The sequence below is a fragment of the Sapajus apella genome, unplaced genomic scaffold, assembly GCF_009761245.1.
Source record: "Sapajus apella isolate SASKATOON/1434 unplaced genomic scaffold, GSC_monkey_1.0 scaffold35, whole genome shotgun sequence".
Taxonomy (NCBI): domain Eukaryota; kingdom Metazoa; phylum Chordata; class Mammalia; order Primates; family Cebidae; genus Sapajus; species Sapajus apella.
The window spans coordinates 9,012,519-9,033,107 of NW_022436975.1; positions in this window are offsets into that span (position 1 = coordinate 9,012,519).

Below are 20,589 nucleotides of genomic sequence, written 5' to 3' on the forward strand. Positions count from 1 at the left end.
ATGTCCAGATACATTCCTTATTTAACACATGGCATATCCAGCAAAAAGAAAAAAGAAAATGGTTGAAAGGAATTCTGCATACACATTTCCTCAATGTGGGTCTCAAAACTTGGAGAGTTTATTCAGAATGCTATCTATACAAAGATCAGAAAAGAGTCGTCTTCAATTGCAGGCTTTATATATTTCCTTGAGAAGATCTGTGCTCAACCCACAGAATCAAAACAATATATACTGTACTTGTCATGATAAGAGGCAGTTTGACAGGTCAAACAAATCAGAGGTTCAAACCCTGTCTCCTCTGCCTTGTAGCATAATCTCAGGCAGACTACTTAATCTCACTAAGTCTCATTGTGCTCAAGGGTAAATTGGCAATGAATCTAACTATTCCCTGAGGTCACTGTGGAGTTCAAGAAGCATGCGAACCCTGGCACATATACACCACGGAATATTATGCAGCCATCAAAAACGATGAGTTTGTGTCCTTTGTAGGGACATGGATGAACCTGGAAAGAATCATTCTCAGCAAGCTGACAGAAGAGCAGAAGATCAAACACCACATGTTCTCACTCATAGGTGGGTGTTGAACAATGAGAATACATGGACACAGGGAACGGAGCACTACACACTGGGGTCTGTCGGGGGGAAATAGGGGAGGGTCAGTGGGGGGTGGGGAGTTGGGGAGAGATAGCATGGTGAGAAATGCCAGAGATAGGTGATGGGGAGGAAGGCAGCAAATCACATTAACACGTGTGTACCTATGCAACAATCTTGCATGTTCTTCACATGTACCCCAAAATCTAAAATGCAATAAAATAAATTTAAAAAAAAGAAGCATGTGAAACACATAGCACAGCATTCAAATGGTAAGACTGAAGTACACCTTAGCAATTTTTATTATGAATAATAGTAATAAAATGTGTCACCTAGTATATTTTATTATAAATATCAGAAATAGATTCTGATTTACTTCAGCAAACAAGGAGGGAAGGAAGGATAGTTGTAAAAGTTATAAAGCAGCAGAGAAGAGAAAGGAAGACTGAATTAAGATAAATAGGAAGCAAGGATGCTCTGGGAAACTACATTTTATAAATTTAAAAATCTACTCAGTGATCATGATCATGATCTATTCATGATCAGAATGATTCGCCTCTGATGACTTTTCTGCCCTGTGCTGCTACGTTAGATGTTCAAATTCCAAATTCATGCAGGGACTTTTATCTGCCTAGTATGGGTAATTTTGTGCCAACCCTTTGGCATGGTGGCAAAGGTGGCAGGGGTGGCTTGCAGGGCTATACCTTCTTGATTGACAGTTTCTTCAAGAATATATTCACAGGGTATGGAGTATCCCCTAAGTAAAATTGGAGTGTTGCTATCAAAACAAGGAGTAAGGAATGCTTTACAGGTAAAAACAGCAGATGTCCTCTACACACTATTTTATCATGAGCTATAGATTGCACAGACTCTGCAGTGTTTGTACAGGATATAGAAAAGCTTCCGTTATTATCTAGTTTACTCCAGTGAGATAGAAGTAAAACAGGTGGAAAGTTGCCTGCTGAGGATGTGGCCCTGAGATAAGGATTCCTGGGATGTTTGAGCTGGGAGGGGTGGATTGCCCAAAACAATCTATATTATTTGAGACTGTAGGAACATTTGAATAGTAGTGGAAGGATGGCAAATTCTAGGAGAGACATGGCCATTGAACTCTAAAGCACAACATGAAACGAGAGAATGAGCAAAAGCCAGAGACTGAAAAATAGAGAGTAAAATGAATTTGGTTTGAAAGAGTTAGACCATCTAGTGCAGGGAAAGCTCTGAATACAACTAAGGGGATTTATTCCTTTTTTTCTGCCTTCCAGAGCATTTCCAATGACTAAAGATAAGTGCTTCAAGGGATCATCCAAAGAGGTTCTGCGGGTTAGAGAGACTCTAGACACAAGAACTGGGCAAAGACTGAACTGGACGTGGTTGCTGAATTATTTCTGTCTTTATCTTGTCCAGATGTTTTACATCTTTCATCAGAAAATTTCTCCACTGTCTTTGAGCTAGTGTTTTCCAAATGCCAGTTGATAGAGCAGTGCTTATCTGTGACAACATTCTCACTGATCTGTAGTCATATCAAAGAATAGAAAAATAAAAATTCAGATTTCTCAAGTGAGGTTTTCATAAAACTAAACTTCCTCAATTTGAAGGGTTTTCTTTTACTCTAAAATTATGCCCTTCTACATTCTGGTTTTTCTTCAGATCATATAAACCTTTAGTTTTTACTAAAATTATGTCCTCACATATTTTGTTGTTAAAATATCCTCATTTTTAGTGGGAAGATGGCAAAAATGGATGCTAGTTTTTAAAAATATCTTCACTTGGTGCAATAAAGGCTTGGCAACTCTATGTTAGCTTCCTCTCTACTTTTTAAGAAAATCATGTTAGCCTATAAAATATAAAATCTGAAAACCATGGCTTTAAATTCCTCTAAAAGTCACTCCTGCCTCACTTCCCACGTGAGTGCACATGGGGAAGTTGTTACAATTCCCATCAACAGGAGGAACACAGGAGACCCAAGTTCAAATCCTGTTTCTCTACTTACTGGTTCTTTGACCTGGAATAAGACGTTCAGTTTTACCTGTAAAATAGCAATGTGTATTGTACCTACCTTACAATTTTTTTATGGGGTGCTCAACAGATGTTTGCTCTAATGATTACTATTACTAATTTCGAGTAATTTTTTTTTGTCTCTCAAATTACAATTAGAGTTTAGACTTTAAGGACCAGATCTTTTCATCTTAATTTTTATATCTCAAAATGCTCTCTAAATGATGGACAAATCTCTCCTTAAGGTAACCATTTAATTTCATTCTCTGAAAAAAACGTATTGCATCAAGGAATAAAAATCACCTTTAAAAATATAAATTGCAAACTGAATGGTGATTTTCCTTTGACTTTCCATTGATACCAGAAGGAGATGGATTGTCAGAATCCTTTAGAATTGTTAAGAAAATGGCAAAGGCGACAGGGGCCTTTTTCTCATTTGTTTTGAGTAGATGCTTATCACCAATACACCATAGGTCTAATCCTGTCTAAATCTAGAAATAAGAGCTTAGTTAGATTCAATAACTTCTAAAAATCCCCAGATCAGAGCAATTGGATTTAAGCTTCATAAGCAGAGAATATTGTATAACTTTCAATACCCTAATTGTAGGCTTAACATGTTAAGCTATTTTCATTTCAAAGTTTAAAACCCAGGTCTACTTAAATAAGCTAAAATCAATGGCACTTCATACACTGCCTCTTTTACAACAAGTCCACGGTCATTCTCTGTCCTTTGTTTCTTTGCGACAGCTTCAACTTATATGCTTTCAGAGCAGATCACTGGCAGAATGTTCCTACAGTAAAAATAACTATTTGGTGGTTTTGCTTCATTATCAAGATCTGAAATATTTTATCAAATATAAGTCAGTTGGAGGGGTCTGGCAAGCTCTGGAAGGAGCTCTGGAGAGGAACCAAAATATGTCTCTCACATGTTCCCACACCTTCTTATGTAATAAAAAGAGTCCATGCTGCCTGAACGTCTTTCATCATTATGATTCCCTAAGGCTTTCTGAGGTGTGCAGATAACCCATTGCTAATCCATCAAAGTACTTCATGTTCCCAGGAGCACCCTTCCAGTTTTCCATGGAAAATTTCAGTTTCAGAAATCTGGGCTTGGAAAGCTCAACATTCTTGATTTCGAGCGATGAATTGAGAAGCCTGGTGAGCAGGGTAAGCTTGAAGGGCGGGTCTGGTGTTCAGATCTGGGTATTGTTACCTACATTTCCCTCAGATGGGTTTTGCGATGAGATTTGACAATCTCCATAGGGCTAGAGCAACAGGCTCACTTTCAAACAGTAAAAGGAAATCTGATAGAATGCCGTGGGTGATAAGATCATGCAATGGGCCGGGCGCGGTGGCTCACGCCTGTAATCCCAGCACTTTGGGAGGCCAAGGCGGGCAGATCATTTGAGGCCAGAAGTTTGAGACCAGCCTGGCCAACATGGCAAAACCCCATCTCTACTAAAAATCCTAAAATTAGCCAGGTGTGTTGGCACAAACCTGTAATCACAGCTACTCAGAGGCTGAGGCACAAGAATCACTTTAACCCAGGACGTGGAGGTTGCAGTAAACTGAGATTGCACCGCTGCACTCCAGCCTGGGTGACAGAGCCAAACTCCAGGTGGGGAAGATATATCAGAGAACAAAACAGACAGTGTCCCTGTCCATTAAGAACTTGTTTTTACTGAGCGTTCTGGATAATAAACAAGGAACAAATAAAGCAGAGTATAATTTCAAGAAGTAATAAATGCTAAAAAGAAAGCTGAATAAGAACCACAAGATGGAGACAATGAAAAGAAAGCCACTTTAAGTATACTTACCATATCTGCAGGACAGTGTCTGTGAGAAGAAGAAATTTTGGGGTAGGGGGCTGATTAAAGCCAGGGAATCTTCTTTGTGAAGATCCCATGAAGCAGTTCTCAGAGAGAGCAGCATGTGCAAAGGTCCAGTGGTGGAACAGAGTTTGGCATGTTTGAGAAATATGAAGAAGGTCAGCAGGCCAAGAACAGGTTGAGCAAGAAGAAATACAAGCAGGCAAAGAGTTTGAAGAGAGGCAGCAGGCAGGTTTTAGGGCCTTCCAGGCCCTGGTTAAAAGCTTGAATTTTATTTAAAATGAAATGATATATCACTGGAAGATTTTTAATAGGAGAAATATTTGATTAACTTCCATTCTAAGAAAACCACTCTGGATATATGTTGTAGCACTAATTGGAGGGAGACAAAGAGTCATGGCAAGGAGAACAATTAACAGTCCAGACTAGACATTATAGACAAGGATCATAAAAATAGAAATAAATATCTCAAAAATATGTACTAAATTAGAGATAGAAATAATAGACCTCGCTAGCAAATTAGTTGTAGAGTTTAAAAAAATTAGAACAGAATCAAGAAAGGGTCTTTGAATTTCAGATCAAGGAGGCAAGGATTCTGGACAGGTTGTTCTCCTCATTTATTCTCCCTTAAAATTAGAAACCACCATTTCTTGGTTACTGCAGATTTTTGCTCTCAGCCTTGTAACTGTTCATTTTTGTCACTTGCAGCATAGCTACACTATGCAAATGATCAAAATCAGCACCGCTCACTCTGTGGGGCTCTTGGAAACAAGGCCACTTAGCTCTCCCCCAACTCCACAGGGTTCCCCCAAATGGCAGCACTGAGGCCCAGCATGAAGCAGCTGATGCTGTGTAAGGGATGCAACTTCAAAACAACTCAGATCTATCTAGCTAATCAAGTGGCCAAAGGGTAGTGCTCCTCAGATGTCCATAACCACACAATCCTCATAGCCCATTTTATATTTTCAAATGCATTTCTTTGACTAATTTTTTTGAAGTGAAATTGGTTTGAATTCCCATGATCTTTCTGCTGACATGTATAACAAAAATGATTTATGTGCCCTTCTGGAAATAAAATATAACCAGAAAAGTAAAGCAAAAATAAAATCAATTCCATGCTAGGAAAGGAAATTCAGAATGTATAAATGAGATGAGGAAACCTGGGCCAAAATTAATCAGCAAATATTCTTAAATTTGGATGAGCAAATGTGTTCCATTTTCATTGTGCAATGCTGACTATGGAGATGTTCTGGACCTGATGCGCCTTAGCCTCCCGTTTTTACTTAACTGTCATATAGAGCTCCCCGTGGCATAAAATGTTTACAAGCTCTGCTGTTTTTCTTTTGCTTTCTCATCAAAGACACTTTACCAAATGTTAGCAAAAACGTTTTTTAATACACAAAATGTAGAGATATGGATAGCTGTGCAGAACAGGATCTGTGGAAGCAGATAAACTTGCCTGAATCCTAGTTCCGTCACTTTCTAGCTCCTGCTCTTTGCTATTATTTTACCTTTCAAATTCTTAGTTTTCTCACATGTAAAACAGGTACAAATACCCACCTCACAATGCCGTTGTCAGGACTAAATGAGATCACATACATGAGGCACCTGGAGCCTAACATGGAGTAAGAACTTAATGAATGAATGGTTGTTCTTTTGTAATAATTACAGACTCATAGGAAATCACACAAAGAATATAGAGAGGTCCCTGTGCCCTTTGGCCAGTTTCGCCAAATTGTTATACATTACATAGTTATAGCATAATATAATAACAATAATAGTAACCAATTCTTTGGTTTGGATATAATGTAGATGTATATTTTGAGGTCATTTATTCACATGTGTGCATTTCTATAGTCACCACTACAGTAAAGATAAAGAATGATTCCAGACAGATCCAAGATGGCAGATTAGGAAGAGCTAAGGATTGCAGCTCCCAGTGAAAGCATGGAGGGTGAGTGGATGCCACGTTTCCAGATGGATTTTTATTGCCAACAGACTAGGAGATTCCCAGGTGGAGGAGGCCCATGGGTCGCCAGTGCAGCTGTTCTGGTCAGCAAGGCTGTTTGGCTGGCGTGGCGGTTCTCCACACAAAATACACGGGTCCAGGCACTGTTTTAGCTGGTGATTGGAGCTCCTGGGATACAGAGTTACCCATTCAACTGATTAATACAAGGAGACTGAAACAGGGAGCCAGGCTAGGAGATACCCAGGCAAAAAAGCACCATGAATCTCAGTGGGGCTATTTCAGCTGGTGCAGTTGGTCACTGCATGGGAAATCACACAGATCCTGGCACCTTTTCAACAGGGAGCAGGAACACCTGAGACACAGAGCTGCCTGTTCAACTCAAAAAAAAAAAAAAAAAAAAAAAAAAAGCTCTGAAGCAGGGAACCAGGTGATCAGGCTTGGCTGGTCCCACCACCGTAAAAAAACAGCCATCTGAAATGCTGGATTGAGGGTTTCACAGCAAGCACAGCTGAACCTGGATGGTCCAGCTCTGTGGGGAGGGGCATCTGCCATTACCGAGGCAGTCCACCACTACGGAGGTAGTCCACCATTGCTGAGGCAGTTCTAACTATACTCGTATAAACAGGACTGCAGGGAAGTTCACATGGCAGCTGGGTGGAGACCACAGCAGCTCAGCAAAGGCTCTGCAGGCAGACAGTGACGAGGCTGCCTCCTGGCTGTGCAGAGCATCCCTGAAAAAAGGTGGCAGCACAACAGAAACTCATAAATAAAGCCCTAAATCCCTGGACAGCTCAGCACATGAGCTTCTATAAAGGACAGACTGTCTCCTCAAGCAGCTCCCTGACCCCCATATATCCAAAGAGTCACCTCATAAAGAGAGCTCAGACTGACATCTGGCGGGTATCCTTCTGGGACAAAGATAGCAGAAGAAGAAACTGGCAGCAACCCTTACTGTTCTGCAGCCACTGCAGGTGATAAGAAACAGAAAGAAATAACTTCATCATCAACAAACTGGACATCCACTCAGAGACCCAAACTGAAAGTCAAAAACTGCAAAAATGACAGGTGGATAAATCCACAAAGATGGGAAGAAACCAGTGCAAAAAGGATGAAAACAACCAAAACCAGAACGCCTCTCCTCCTACAAGGGATCACAACTCCTCACCAGCAAGGGAACAAGGCTGGATGGAGAATGAGTGTGATGAATTGACAGAATCAGGCTTCAGAAGGTGGATAATAAGAAACTTCTGTGAGCTAAAAGAACATGTTCTAACCCAATGCAAAGAAAGTAAGAACATTGAAAAAAGATTTGACAAAATGCTAATGAGAATAAACAACATAGAGAGGAACATAAGTGAATTGATGGAGCTGAAAAACACAACATGAGAAGCTCACAAAGCATGCACAAGTTTCAGCAGCCACATTGACAAGCAGAAGAAAGGATATCAGAGGTCGAAGATCAACTCAATGAAATAAAATGAGAAGGCAAGAATAGAGAAAAAAGGATAACAAGGAATGAACAAAGTCTTCAAGAAATATGGGACTATGTGAAAAGACCTAATCTATGTTTGATAGGTGTTCCTGAATGTGACGGAGAGAATGAATCCAAGCTGGAAAACACTCTTCAGGAAACTATCCAGGAAAACTTCCCCAACCTAGCAAGGCAGGCCAATGTTAAAGTCCAGGAAATACAGAGAACACCACAAAGATATTCCTCAGGAAGAGCAACCCCAAGGCACTTAATTGTCAGCTTCATCAGGGTTGAAATGAAGGAGAAAATACTAAAGGCAGTCAGAGAGAAAGGTCGAGTTACCCACAAAGGGAAGCCCATTAGACTCACAGCAGAAACCCTACAAGCCAGAAGAAAGTGGGGGCCAATATTCAACATCCTTAAAGAAAAGATCTTTCAACCAAGAATTTCATATCCCGCCAAACTAAGCTTCATAAGTGAAGGAAAAATAAAATCCTTTGTGAACAAGCAAGTACTCAGAGATTTCATCACCACCAGGCCAGCTTTACAAGAGCTCCTGAAAGAGGCACTAAACATAGAAAGAAACAACCAGTACCAGCCACTCCAAAAACATACCAAATGGGAAAGAGCATCAACACAATGAAGAATCTGCATCAACTAATGGGCAAAACAGCCAGTTAGCATCAAAATGGCAGGATCAAATTCACACATAATAATATTAGCCCTAAATGTAAATCAGCTAAATGCCCCAATCAAAAGACACAGACTGGTATATTGGATAAAAAGCCAAAACCTATCTGTGTGCTGTATCCAGGAAATGCATCTCACGTGCATGGATACACATAGGCTCAAAATAAAGAGATGGAGGAATATTTACCAAGCAAATGGAGAGCAAAAAAAAGCAGGAGTTGCAATTCTCATCTCTGATAAAATAGACTTTAAAGCAACAAAGATCAAAAGAGACAAAGAAGGACATTACATAATGGTAAACGGATCAATACAACAAGAAGAGCTAACGATACTAAATATATATGCACCCAATACAGGAGCACCCAGATACATAAAGCAAGTTCTCAATGACTTACAAAGAGACTTAGACTCCCACACAATAAAAGTGGGAGACTTTAACACCCCATTGTCAATATTAGACAGATCAACAAGACAGAAAACTAACAAGAATATCCAGGACTTGAATTCAGACCTGGACCAAGCAAACCTAAGAGAAATTTACAGAACTCCCCACCCCAAATTCACAGAATATACATTCTCTCAGCACCACATCACACCTACTCTAAAATTGACCACATAATTGGAAGTAAATCACTCCTCAGCAAATACAAAAGAACGGAAATCATAACAAACAGTCTCTCAGACCACAGTGCAATCAAGTTAGAACTCAGAATCAAGAAACTAACTCAGAACTGCAAAGCTTCACAGAAACTGAAGAACTGGCTCTTGAATGTTGGCTGAATAAATGATGAAATGAAGGCAGAAATAAAGATGTTCTTCAAAAGCAACGAGAACGAAGACACAACATACCTGAATCTCTGGGACACATTTAAAGCAGTGTCTAGAGGAAAATATATAACAATAAATGCCTACATGAGAAGCAAGGAGAGATCTAAAATCGACACCCTATCATCAAAATTGAAAGAGCTAGAAGAGCAACATCAAAAAATCTCAAATCTAGCAGAAGACAAGAAATAACTAAGATCAGAGTAGAACTGAGGGAGATAGAGACACAAAAAACCCTTCAAAAAATCAAGAAATTCAGTAGCTGGTTTTATGAAAAGATAAACAAAATAGACCACTAGCCAGACTAATAAAAAGAAAAGAGAGAATAACCAAATTGATGCAATAAAAAACAATAAAGGGGACATCACCACCGATTCCACAGAAATACAAACCATTGTCAGAGATTATTACAAACAACTCTATGCACATAAACTAGCAAACCTGGAAGAAATGGATAAATTCCTGGACACGTTCATACTCCCAAGCCTAAACCAGGAAGAAGTCAAAACCCTGAATAGACCAATAACAAGGTCTGAAGTTGAGGCAGCAATTAAAAGCCTACTACCCAAAAAAAGCCCAGGTCCAGATGGGTTCACAGCCAAATTCTACCAGACATACAAAGAGGAGCTGGCACCATTTCTTCTGAAATTATTCCAAACAATCCAAAAAGAGGGAATCCTTCCCAAATTATTTTATGAGACCAACATCATCCTGATACCAAAACCCGGCAGAGACTCAGCAAGAAAAAAAAACTTCAGGCCAATATCCATGATGAACATAGATGCAAAAATCTTCAATAAAATACTGGCAAACAGATTGCAACAGCGCATCAAAAAGCTTATCCATCATGCTCAAGTGGGCTCCATGCAGGGGATGCAAGGCTGGTTCAACATAGACAAGTCTATAAACATAATTCACCACATAAACAAAACCAAAGACAAAAACCACATGATTATCTCAATTGATGCAGAGAAGGCCTTTGACAAAATTCAACAGCCCTTTACACTAAAAACCCTCAATAAACTAGGTATTGATGGAATTTATCTCAAAATAATAAAAGCTATTTACAACAAACCAACAGCCAATATCATACTGAATGGGCAAAAACTGGAAGCATTCCCTTTGAAATCTGGCACTAGACAAGCTTGCCCTCTCTCACCACTCCTATTGAATACAGTATTGGGAGTTCTAGCCAGAGCAATTAGGCAAGAAAAAGAAATAAAGCGTATTTAAATAGGAAAGGAGGAAGTCAAATTGTCTCTATTTGCAGGTGACATGGTTGTATATTTATAAGACCCCATCATCTCAGCCCAAAATCTCCTGAAACTGAGAAGCAACTTTGATAAAGTGTCAGGATACAAAATCAATGTGCAAAAATCACAAGCATTCCTATAAACCAATAACAGACTTAAAGAGAGCCAAATGAAGAACAAACTGTCACTCACAATTGCTACCAAGATAATAAAATACCTAGGAATACAACTAACAAGGAACGTAAAGGACCTTTCAAGGAGAACTACAAGCCACTGCTCAATGAAATAAGAGAGAACACAAACAGATGGAGAAACATTCCATGTTCATGGTTAGGAAGAATCAATATTGTGAAAATGGCGATACCGCCCAAAGTAATTTACAGATTCAACACGATCACTATCAAGTTACCAATGACCTTCTTCACAGAACTGGAAAACAGCATCTTAAACTTTATATGGAACCAAAAGAGAGCCTGCATAGCCAAGTCAATTCTAAGCAAAAAGAACAAAGTGGGAGGCATCACACTATACTATAGTATAGTTTGAGGACTTCAAACTATACTACAAGGCTACAGTAATCAAAACAGTGTGGTACTGGTACCAAAACAGATATGTAGACAAATGGAACAGAACAGAGGCCTCGGATGCAACACCATACATCTACAACCACCTGATCTTTGACAAACCTGACAACAACAAGCAATGGGAAAAGGATTCCCTGTTTAATAAATGGTATTGGGAAAACTGACTAGCCATGTGCAGAAAGCAGAAACTGGACCCCTTCCTGACACCTTACACTAAAATTAATGCCAGATGGAATAAAGACTTAAACATAAGACCTAACACCACAAAAACCCTAGAAGAAAATCTAGGCAAAACCATTCAGGACATAGGTGTAGGCAAGGACTTCGTGACCAAAACACCAAAAGCGTTGGCAACAAAAGCCAAAATAGACAAATGGGACCTAATCAAACTCCACAGCTTCTGCACAGCAAAAGAAACAGTCATCCGAGTGAATTGGCAACCAACAGAATGGGAAAAAATTTTTCAGCCTACCCATCTGACAAAGGGCTGATATCCAGAATCTACAAAGAACTAAAACAGATTTACAAGAAAAAAGCAAATAAGCCCATTCAAAAGTGGGCGAAGGATATGAACAGACACTTTATAAAAGAAGACATACATGAGGCCAACAAACATATGAAAAAATGCTCATCATCACTGGTCATTAGAGAAATGCAAATCAAAACTACATTGTGATACAATCTCACGCCAGTTAGAATGGCGATCATTAAAAAATCAGGAGACAACAGATGCTGGAGAGGATGTGAAGAAATAGGAACGCTTTTACACTGTTGGTGGGATTGTAAATTAGTTCAACCATTGTGGAAGACAGTGTGGCAATTCCTCAAGGACCTAGACATAGAAATTCCATTTGACCCAGTAATCCCATTACTGGGTATATATCCAAAGGATTATAAATCATTCTACTATAAGACACATGCACATGAACATTCACTGCAGCACCGTTCACAATAGCAAAGACCTGGAACCAACCCAAATGCCCATCGATGATAGACTGGACAGGGAAAATGTGGCACATATACACCATGGATTACTATACAGCCATCAAAAATGATGAGTTCGTGTCCTTTGTAGGGACATGGATGAACCTGGAAACCATCATTCTCAGCAAACTGATACAAGAACAGAAAATCAAACACTGCATGTTCTCACTCATAGGCGGGTATTGAACAATGAGAACACGTGGACACAGGGAGGGGAGCATCACACACTGGGGTCTGTCTGGGGGAAATAGGGGAGGGACAGCGGGGGGTAGGGAGTTGGGGAGAGATAGCATGGGGAGAAATGGCAGATATAGGTGATGGGGAAGAATGCAGCAAATCACACTGCCATGTGTGTACCTATACAACAATCTTGCATGTTCTTCACATGTACCCCAAAACCTAAAATGCAATAAAAAATAAAAAATTAAAGAATGATTCCCTCACTACAAAATTCTCTCCCTTATGCTGCCCATGAAATCCCACCCACTTCCTTCCCTCACTCCCACCATCTCTGACCTCTAGCAGCCACTAATCACTATGGTGATGAGTATTCTATCACTGTAATTTTGTATTAATATATAAAATGAGGATATTTACATAAATAGAATAGTAGTGTATGACCTTGAGGCTGGCTTTTCTTTTTCATTCAGCATAATGACCTTGAGATCTATCTAAGTGGTGGCATGTGTCAATAGTTATTTCTTTTTATTCCTGAGTAGCACTCCATAGTATGCATATACCACAGTTTGTTTAGCAATTCACTTACTGAAGAACATGCTGGTTGTTTTCTAGTTTTGGCTATTACAAATAAAACTAGTTGGGAACATCTCATACAGGTTTTTGTCTGGATGTAAATTTTCAATTCTCTAAGATAAATGCCCAGGAGTGTGATCGATCAGTCTCATGAACTTTTTGACAAATTCTACTTACTGTTATGAGTCACAAGATTGCAATTGTTTTAATACAAGAAATTGCCAATAAACCCCATCAAAGGCAAGGAGAGGAAGTTGAATAAAATCCCTGGGTAGTACATTAGTCCATTTTCTGTTACTTAGAATACCTGGAACTGGGGAATTTATACATAAAATAAATTTATTTCTTACAGTTACGGAGGCTGAGAAGTCCCAGGGTGAGGGAACACATCTGAAGAGAGCCCTCCTGCTGGTGAGGACTCTGCAGAGTCCTGAGGCAGCACAGGGTGTCACATAGCAAGGGGACTAAGTGTGATTACATGTTAGCTCAGGTCTCTCTTCCTCTTTTTATAAAACAGCAAGCTCCCCTCCTATGGTAATTTATTAATCCATTAGCCCATTAATTCATTAATCCCTTAATGGTTTAATCCATTCATGAGGGTAGAACCCTCGTGACCCTCTCACCTCTTAATTTTAGGCCTACATCTTAATACTGCCATGGTGGAGATTGGGTTTCAGCATAAGTTTTGTAAGGGACATTCAAACTATAGCAGTTCTGATTGCAAAACTATCATATGTTAGTCAAGATAATTCATATTAGCTACTCTAACAACCCTACAATCTTAGTAGCTCAAAACAGTAATTATTTATTTCTTCCCCAATCAATGTCCACTGTGGGTCAGGCAGCTCAGCTGAGTGGTTCTCTCTCTATTGTGTGACTTCTCTAGCATCTCTGCCATCTTTGCCTTTAGCTGGGTGGATACAAGAGAAAGGAGAGCCCATGAAAGATCAATCTGGAAGTTTTTGAACTCAGGCCTGCAAATGGCACACATTGTTTTTGTTTACATTTCATTAGCGAAAACCAGCTACATCACCTCCACTAACTACAAGTAAAGTTCAGAAATGCATTCTCCCAAGAAGAGGTAATGGAGCATCTTTCTGGCTAGGCTCTGTCATAGCAAAGCATTGTATCAATAGCAGCATCTGTGAACCAGTGGAGAGACAGACATTTTGTTATTACTATTAAAGCATTGCAAGTTGAACTTAAATTTTGTTTGAGGTAAACTCAGTAGCAATCCTTGAATAACTTTCTATGAAGACAACTGACAGAACTAAAGAAAAGGTAATACCTGTAACACAGATAACAGTGCCCAGTATTTGGTAGTCACAATCATGAAGGCAGCTGATACATACTGCATATGTTAAATGCTCCTGACTAGAAGCAGGTGATCTTTGGGAAATCCAAGAGTGAAGAGGGGATGAAGAAAGAAGAGATAGAAATGTGCCCAGACCAGACTCACTGACCCCTCCTGCCAGCTCTCAAGGATTCTGCTCATTCTACAAGACATAGCCAGGCTAAATCCAGGTTAAGCCAGGATCATCCAAGGGTCATGTACAGCCCTCTGACTGTTTTTGTATACCTGTAAGCTAAAGATGAGGTTCACATGTTTAAATTTTTTTAAAATAAAAAAGGAATACTATTTTGTGATGCTGAAAATTATATGAAATGCAAATTTCATTGTCCATAAATTTTGTCAGATCTCAACCAAGCTCATTTGTTTGCATGTTATTTACAGTTGCTTCCATTCTACCTGACAGAGTTGAATACTTACAAGAGAGACTGTATGTGGCCTACAAAGCTGAAAACATTTACTATCTGGCCCCAGTTTGCCAGCGCCAATTACTACTCATCTGGCCTCATAGCTTTTCAAGATTTTGAAAATGTTATTAGGTTCATGGAAAGCCATGCCTCTTTTATGCCGTCTTTATTTGATGACTTCTTCACATTGGAAAAATAACACTGTTATTTTTTAAAATCCACTTTTAATGAAACATCATCATCTAGATATCAGAGGAGCAGTCATCCCAAGCTTTAACAATCCTACTGCTGAGCCTGCGGAGGTAATGGTATTATCCTTGGAATCCACCAGCATCAACCTTTGAGTTTTCAATCCTGAAAAAGAACTGCAACACAGCCAACACTGCACCATCCAAAAATATTACATAACTGTAGTGTAGTCATATTATGTGACTGAAAACCTTCACCATGAAAAAGACATTCCCTGGGCATAAAGTGTACAGGTTTGTAACTGTATTTAGAAATCGTTAGCTTTTAAAACTTGCTTGTTTCCCTTTGAACAGCAAGTTCAAAAATGTCAAAAAAAAATGTACAAAGTTTTCTTTAAAGAAAAATGTTCCCATACTAGCGATGTTGTGAAATATTTCATCTTTTAAAGTAACCTGCAGAAACTCAGCTATACCACCACAAATGTCAGAAATGAGCAAATAGCCCTTGGGTTATTTTGATATCCTAAGAGAATATGTGAATCTCTTTCTTCTAATACCTTAGGAAAATTATCACATTTCATACCTCCTTAGCAACTCATGAGATTTCTTTTCCCACATCTGATTCTTTTTTTTTTTTTTTTTTTTTTTGACAGGGTTTCACTCCTGTCACCCAGGCTGGAGTGCAGTGGTGTGCTCTAGGCTCACTACAGCCTTCATTCACCTCCCTGGCTCAAGCAATCCTTCTGCCTCAACCCAAGTAGCTAGGACTACAGGTGCGCACCAATACACCCAGCTAATTTTTGTATTTTTAGTAGAGATAGGGTTTCACCATGTTGGTCAGGTTGGTCTCGAACTCCTGACCTCAAGTGATCTGCCCACCTCAGCCTCCCAAAGTGCTAGGATTACAGGCGTGAGCCACTGCACTCAGCCTGGTTCTATTTTAAATGTGTAGTTGACAAAAGCACTGTCTTAGAAATCAGACTGCTCCAGATCCACACTCTCCTCTGATACTTAAGCTCTGTGACTTTGGGTAAACTGCACGCTGCCCTATGCCTCAGTTTCCTCATATGTAAAATGGGGTCACACAATGTGGACTTCAGAGAGCTATTGTGAGAATCAAATGGAGTATATCATGGAAAGTCCTTAGTACGGTGTCTGGCACACAGAAAACTGTCAATAATATTGTCTATGATTAGTAATTTTTATAGTCTCACTATTTTTCAACTGCATTGTTGTAAAACATAGAAATAGTTACAGAAACAAATACATGTAGTGACCATTATCGACAAAACACAAACCATCTGTCAGTGAATTAAATAAATTCAAACAGAAAAAGCGTCTCCCATTTAGCAAGGTACAGAGTAAAATATGTCAGTTACATGGTCAGAAATATTACAGGTATTAACTTAAGCCAATCTAATCATTTTCCATTTTGCTGTCTTAAACTGTTGGTAAATCTTAAGAATTATATAATCACCTGAGTAAGTCATCCTGCCACTATTTAATTTCTTCTCATGGGGAGGAAAACTCTGTCCCTTCAGGGAACCCATTATAATTTGAAGCTTAAATTAAACTGTTCCTTAAACTGAGCTGAAAATTGTTTCTCTGATGCTTACAGCCTTTAAACCAAGTCCCACACTCTGGAGACAAATCTAATAATGCTCACCTTTGACAGGCCTTCAAATATTTGATAAGATCCACACTTCTCCTTAGTTAACTTCTCCAGTTCTTTCAAGTCTCCATCACACTGTAGGGTTTGTGGAGCCTTCATGGTGTTGGCCATGAATCCTATTGTGCTTTGAGAATAACACAACCCCCTTAAAACAAAAATCTTTACACTCTGCCCTGTGGCAAATGAACAAACACCTGAATTAACCCAGTTTTGCAGCTGGAGAAAAGGATTCTAAGTATGTTCTCAGAGCAAAATTCAAATTAAATTATTTAATGTTTTCACTGGGCTCTGTTCTGCAGGTTAGAATAACCTAATGATAATACTGAGAGGCACTATGAGAAACCAGAACTTTAGGATTCAGTGCTTAGAGAATTTCAAATTGGAGGTCTTATTTATTTAGTTCCCCATACCTCAAAATGGATTCTTAATGTCTGAATGATATTGAACCCAGCAATTAAATGAATGTGCTTTTCTTTTCAACACTGTCAAGAACTGTGAAGGGTCTGAGATTTTATCCCATTTGCAAACTAACAAGTGAGCCTGCCACAGTTTTGTGGACACTGTCAGAAGACATGAGACTCCTGGGTCAGAGACAAAGGAGTTTATTATCCAAGGCATAGCAAGTAGCCTAAGCTTTGTGTTCCTATTGCCCCAGAGTTCCATAGGCGTGAGGTGGAACAGTGTATGTGGATGGTAAGATTGCAGTGGGTTTGCAACAGCTGAGACACCTCAGGCTTAAACATCCCCCCATCTTTTATAACAGACTGCAAGCAAGCTTACCCAGCTTTTGCACCAGAGGGGGACATTATCTTTATTACACTGGACAGTAAACAAGCCTGCCCTCTGCTTCAGAAGAAGGGACTACCTCTATTTTCCATGGCTGTTCTCTATGCAAATATCCTTAAAAGGAAGTCTATGACAAAAGCTGTCAAGGCCTCTGCTTGCAAGATGTGTGCAGGGCAAGAGGCACACGGACAGTGGTCTCCCAGTGCACAGTAGGGTTTTATTAGAAGGAGTACTTACTTCTCTAGAACATTAAACCAATCAGTAGTATTTACTGAATGTCTGCTATGTGCTCAGCAGTTTTCTAAGTACTGTGAAGAATAAAAAGTCCATGATCTCTTGATTCCAGGAACTTAGAATTTATCAGGTGCTACTTGATCGAAAATAATAGGGAACAATGCAAGATAAGCAAAAGCTAAATGAGGACTTATGCATTCATTCACACCAATAAATATTGCATGCTTAGTATAAACACTAGTGCTTAGTGCCAACAGCATGCCAGGCACTAATCTAAGCCCTTGACACCTATCAAGACAAGCATGTGCAATACCTCCTAGTGTACTCCTTTTTACAGATGTAGAAATAGAGGGACAAGTACATTGAGTAGCTTGTCTATAGTCACACAGCTAGGAACTCTTCATTGTGCCCAGACACTGACTCCAGAGCTACAGTCTTACCCTGAACACTGAACTGCCTACCTCGTCACAGACACTTATGGAGCTCTAAAATCAGGGCAGGGACAAACCCTGTCTTTACAGAGCTAACAACCTCAAATTGCGCACTTATTAGTAGCTATTAGCTTGATGAAAGGGAGAATAAAAGGGCATTTTTGACAGGAATCCAAGCTGAGGAGTGATTGCAAAAATCAGTCCACAAGCGATGATGGCCTGAGCCAAGCAGAAGCAGGGGAAATGGGGAAGGGGCACAGAAAAGGGAGAGCAGAGACATGAAGCATGAGAGACGTGAGTAACTGGAAGCCAGAGGTGAAGAAGAGAAAAGTGTCCAGATGGATGCTGGCATCTGGACTGGATTCTGCATGCCTGTGTGTCATTGACCAAAATTAATGGAAGTAGGAGGAAGGACAGGATTGGGGAAAGGAGACTGATTCCATTTGGGACATGCCCAGTTTGAGGTAACTATGCAATGTCCAAGTCAAATGTTGAGTTGATCCAGAACATGGATATTAGTAGCCACCATGGATGTGGGTGATTTGGCCCAAGGTGCATGTGGAGCATGCCAAGAGTACAGAACCCAAGCAGAGAGCAGAAATAGACTCCGGGGACAGGCAGAGAGGAAGAGAGAAGTTCAACAGAAGGAGCGATGAGGCAAGACCTCAGTAGTCAGGGAAGCCCCTGGAACAGGGTTTTGAGCAAGCAGTAGCAGGGGCAGCCTTGGTGCCATCAGCCTGGAGAGCAGGGCGCACAGGGCAGTGCGCAGAGCTCACTGGGGCCAGAACATGCATCATGATGGCATCGGCCCTGGTAACTGGATGGGTCTTTGTTTCCTAAGTGCTCAGAAGGTAGAGATGTGCAGGTTTGAAGGCAGAATCCAGGAGATTTTCAAGTATAAAGGTATTTCAAATACAGTGTGTCCCATAATAGGAACTCGGGATGAGAGAGATATCAACGTAGGATTTAAAGAGTTGGTTCCCAGCATATACAGTTAAACTCCCTCATCCATTCTATTTATAAAATATAGATTTGGCTCTAATGCTGAGCTCTTTCAGGGTAGTCCTGGGTGAGAGCAGCAGCTGCAGATGGGGAGAGCAGACATCTGACTATGCCGTCAGGGTCTTGTCTGGGAGCCTTGGAGCACATATCAGATTATGTCATCCCCCTAGTCACCAGCCAGGTGCCCTTGTCACTGTCAACAAGTTCATCACTCTGGGAAGGTAGATTTAAACTGGCAGGAGCTGTGATCGTCCTTATGATACCACCTCAAAGTCACAAAGAGGTTACAGTGACTGAGCCAGTGCCCAGCTTTGGGGGAGTGCATGGTGCAGGAGTGAGCATTTCAGACGGAGTGAGCATGGTCAGCCTCACATGAGCTTCTAATTTGATAAACATGAGAAACTCCCTTGGCATGAGGCAGTCTGCAGATACCTGTTTAAACAAGCCACAAGAGAGGCTTAATCAGTTAAGAATTGAGAGTCTTTTCAGGAAGGGAAGAAGCACGTGCTGGCAGACGAACCTGACCTATTTCAGGGTTTCACACTTGGATGGCTCCAAGATGCTCTACTGCCAGCTATCACTGAGGGGTACCTGATCAAGGCTGCAGATGTAACTAGGGAGTCAGTGCTATGCACTAGAGAGGAAGAACTTGAAGTAAGTTGGAAGAATATGATGTTAAAATATAACAAAGATTTTAGAGAGACAATAGAAATTCACAGAAAAATTTCAGGGTCTGATGTGGGGAGTTACACACATCTTGGAGCTGTGCATCCTTCTCATTGGCAGAAGGCTGAGAATGGTCACTGAACGGTTATTTGTGAAGTCACAGTTCTTCAGAAGGTCACCACCAACTTTCCATGTGCTGTGCCTTCTATCAGGAAGATTCTCCAGTCACTGCTTCCTCCTCCTCCTGTTTGTGAAAAATACCTACTCATCTTTTCACATTAATCTCAGGAGCCCCTCACCTCCTCCCCAGGAAGGATAATCCCACCTTTTTTGTGTACCCCAGTACCCCATATGTGTCCCTTGTTGAAACTGGTATGCTTTACGGCACTTTTTCATTTCCAGGTAGAATTCCTTCTGGTAAATTCCAGCCCTTAAAGGACAGGGACCATGTCTTACTGTTTGATTCCTCAGCCCCTGCCCCAGTGCTTGGTATAAAACTGGTACTTGCCAAATGGTGGGTGGCCAGCATCCTCCACCCCTGTTTCCACGCCTCCAGGAGAACAGAGTGCCGTATGGCAGCCAGGACCAGAGCTGTGAGAGCTGGGGACCTAGAGCAGTTCTGGATTTCTGGGATGGATTGCGAGGAAACTGGAGAACTCTAGAGGAGGCAGGAAGCAGAAGTGACTGTGGGAAACTAGCGTCCATGCAGCCAGCCCTGTGACTATGGAAAAGAGCCCTGAGAGAGGGAGTGGCCAGAGTAGAGTAAACAACTGCTTCAGAGCTCAGAGGGGGAAACAGCTGGGAAGAGGGAGGAGGAACCAACTTCCTGGAGGGAAAGGATACTAAGGGCCTACATTTTTTGCTTTTCACGTTCCTGGATGAGAGAAAAGCTCTTGAGATAGGAA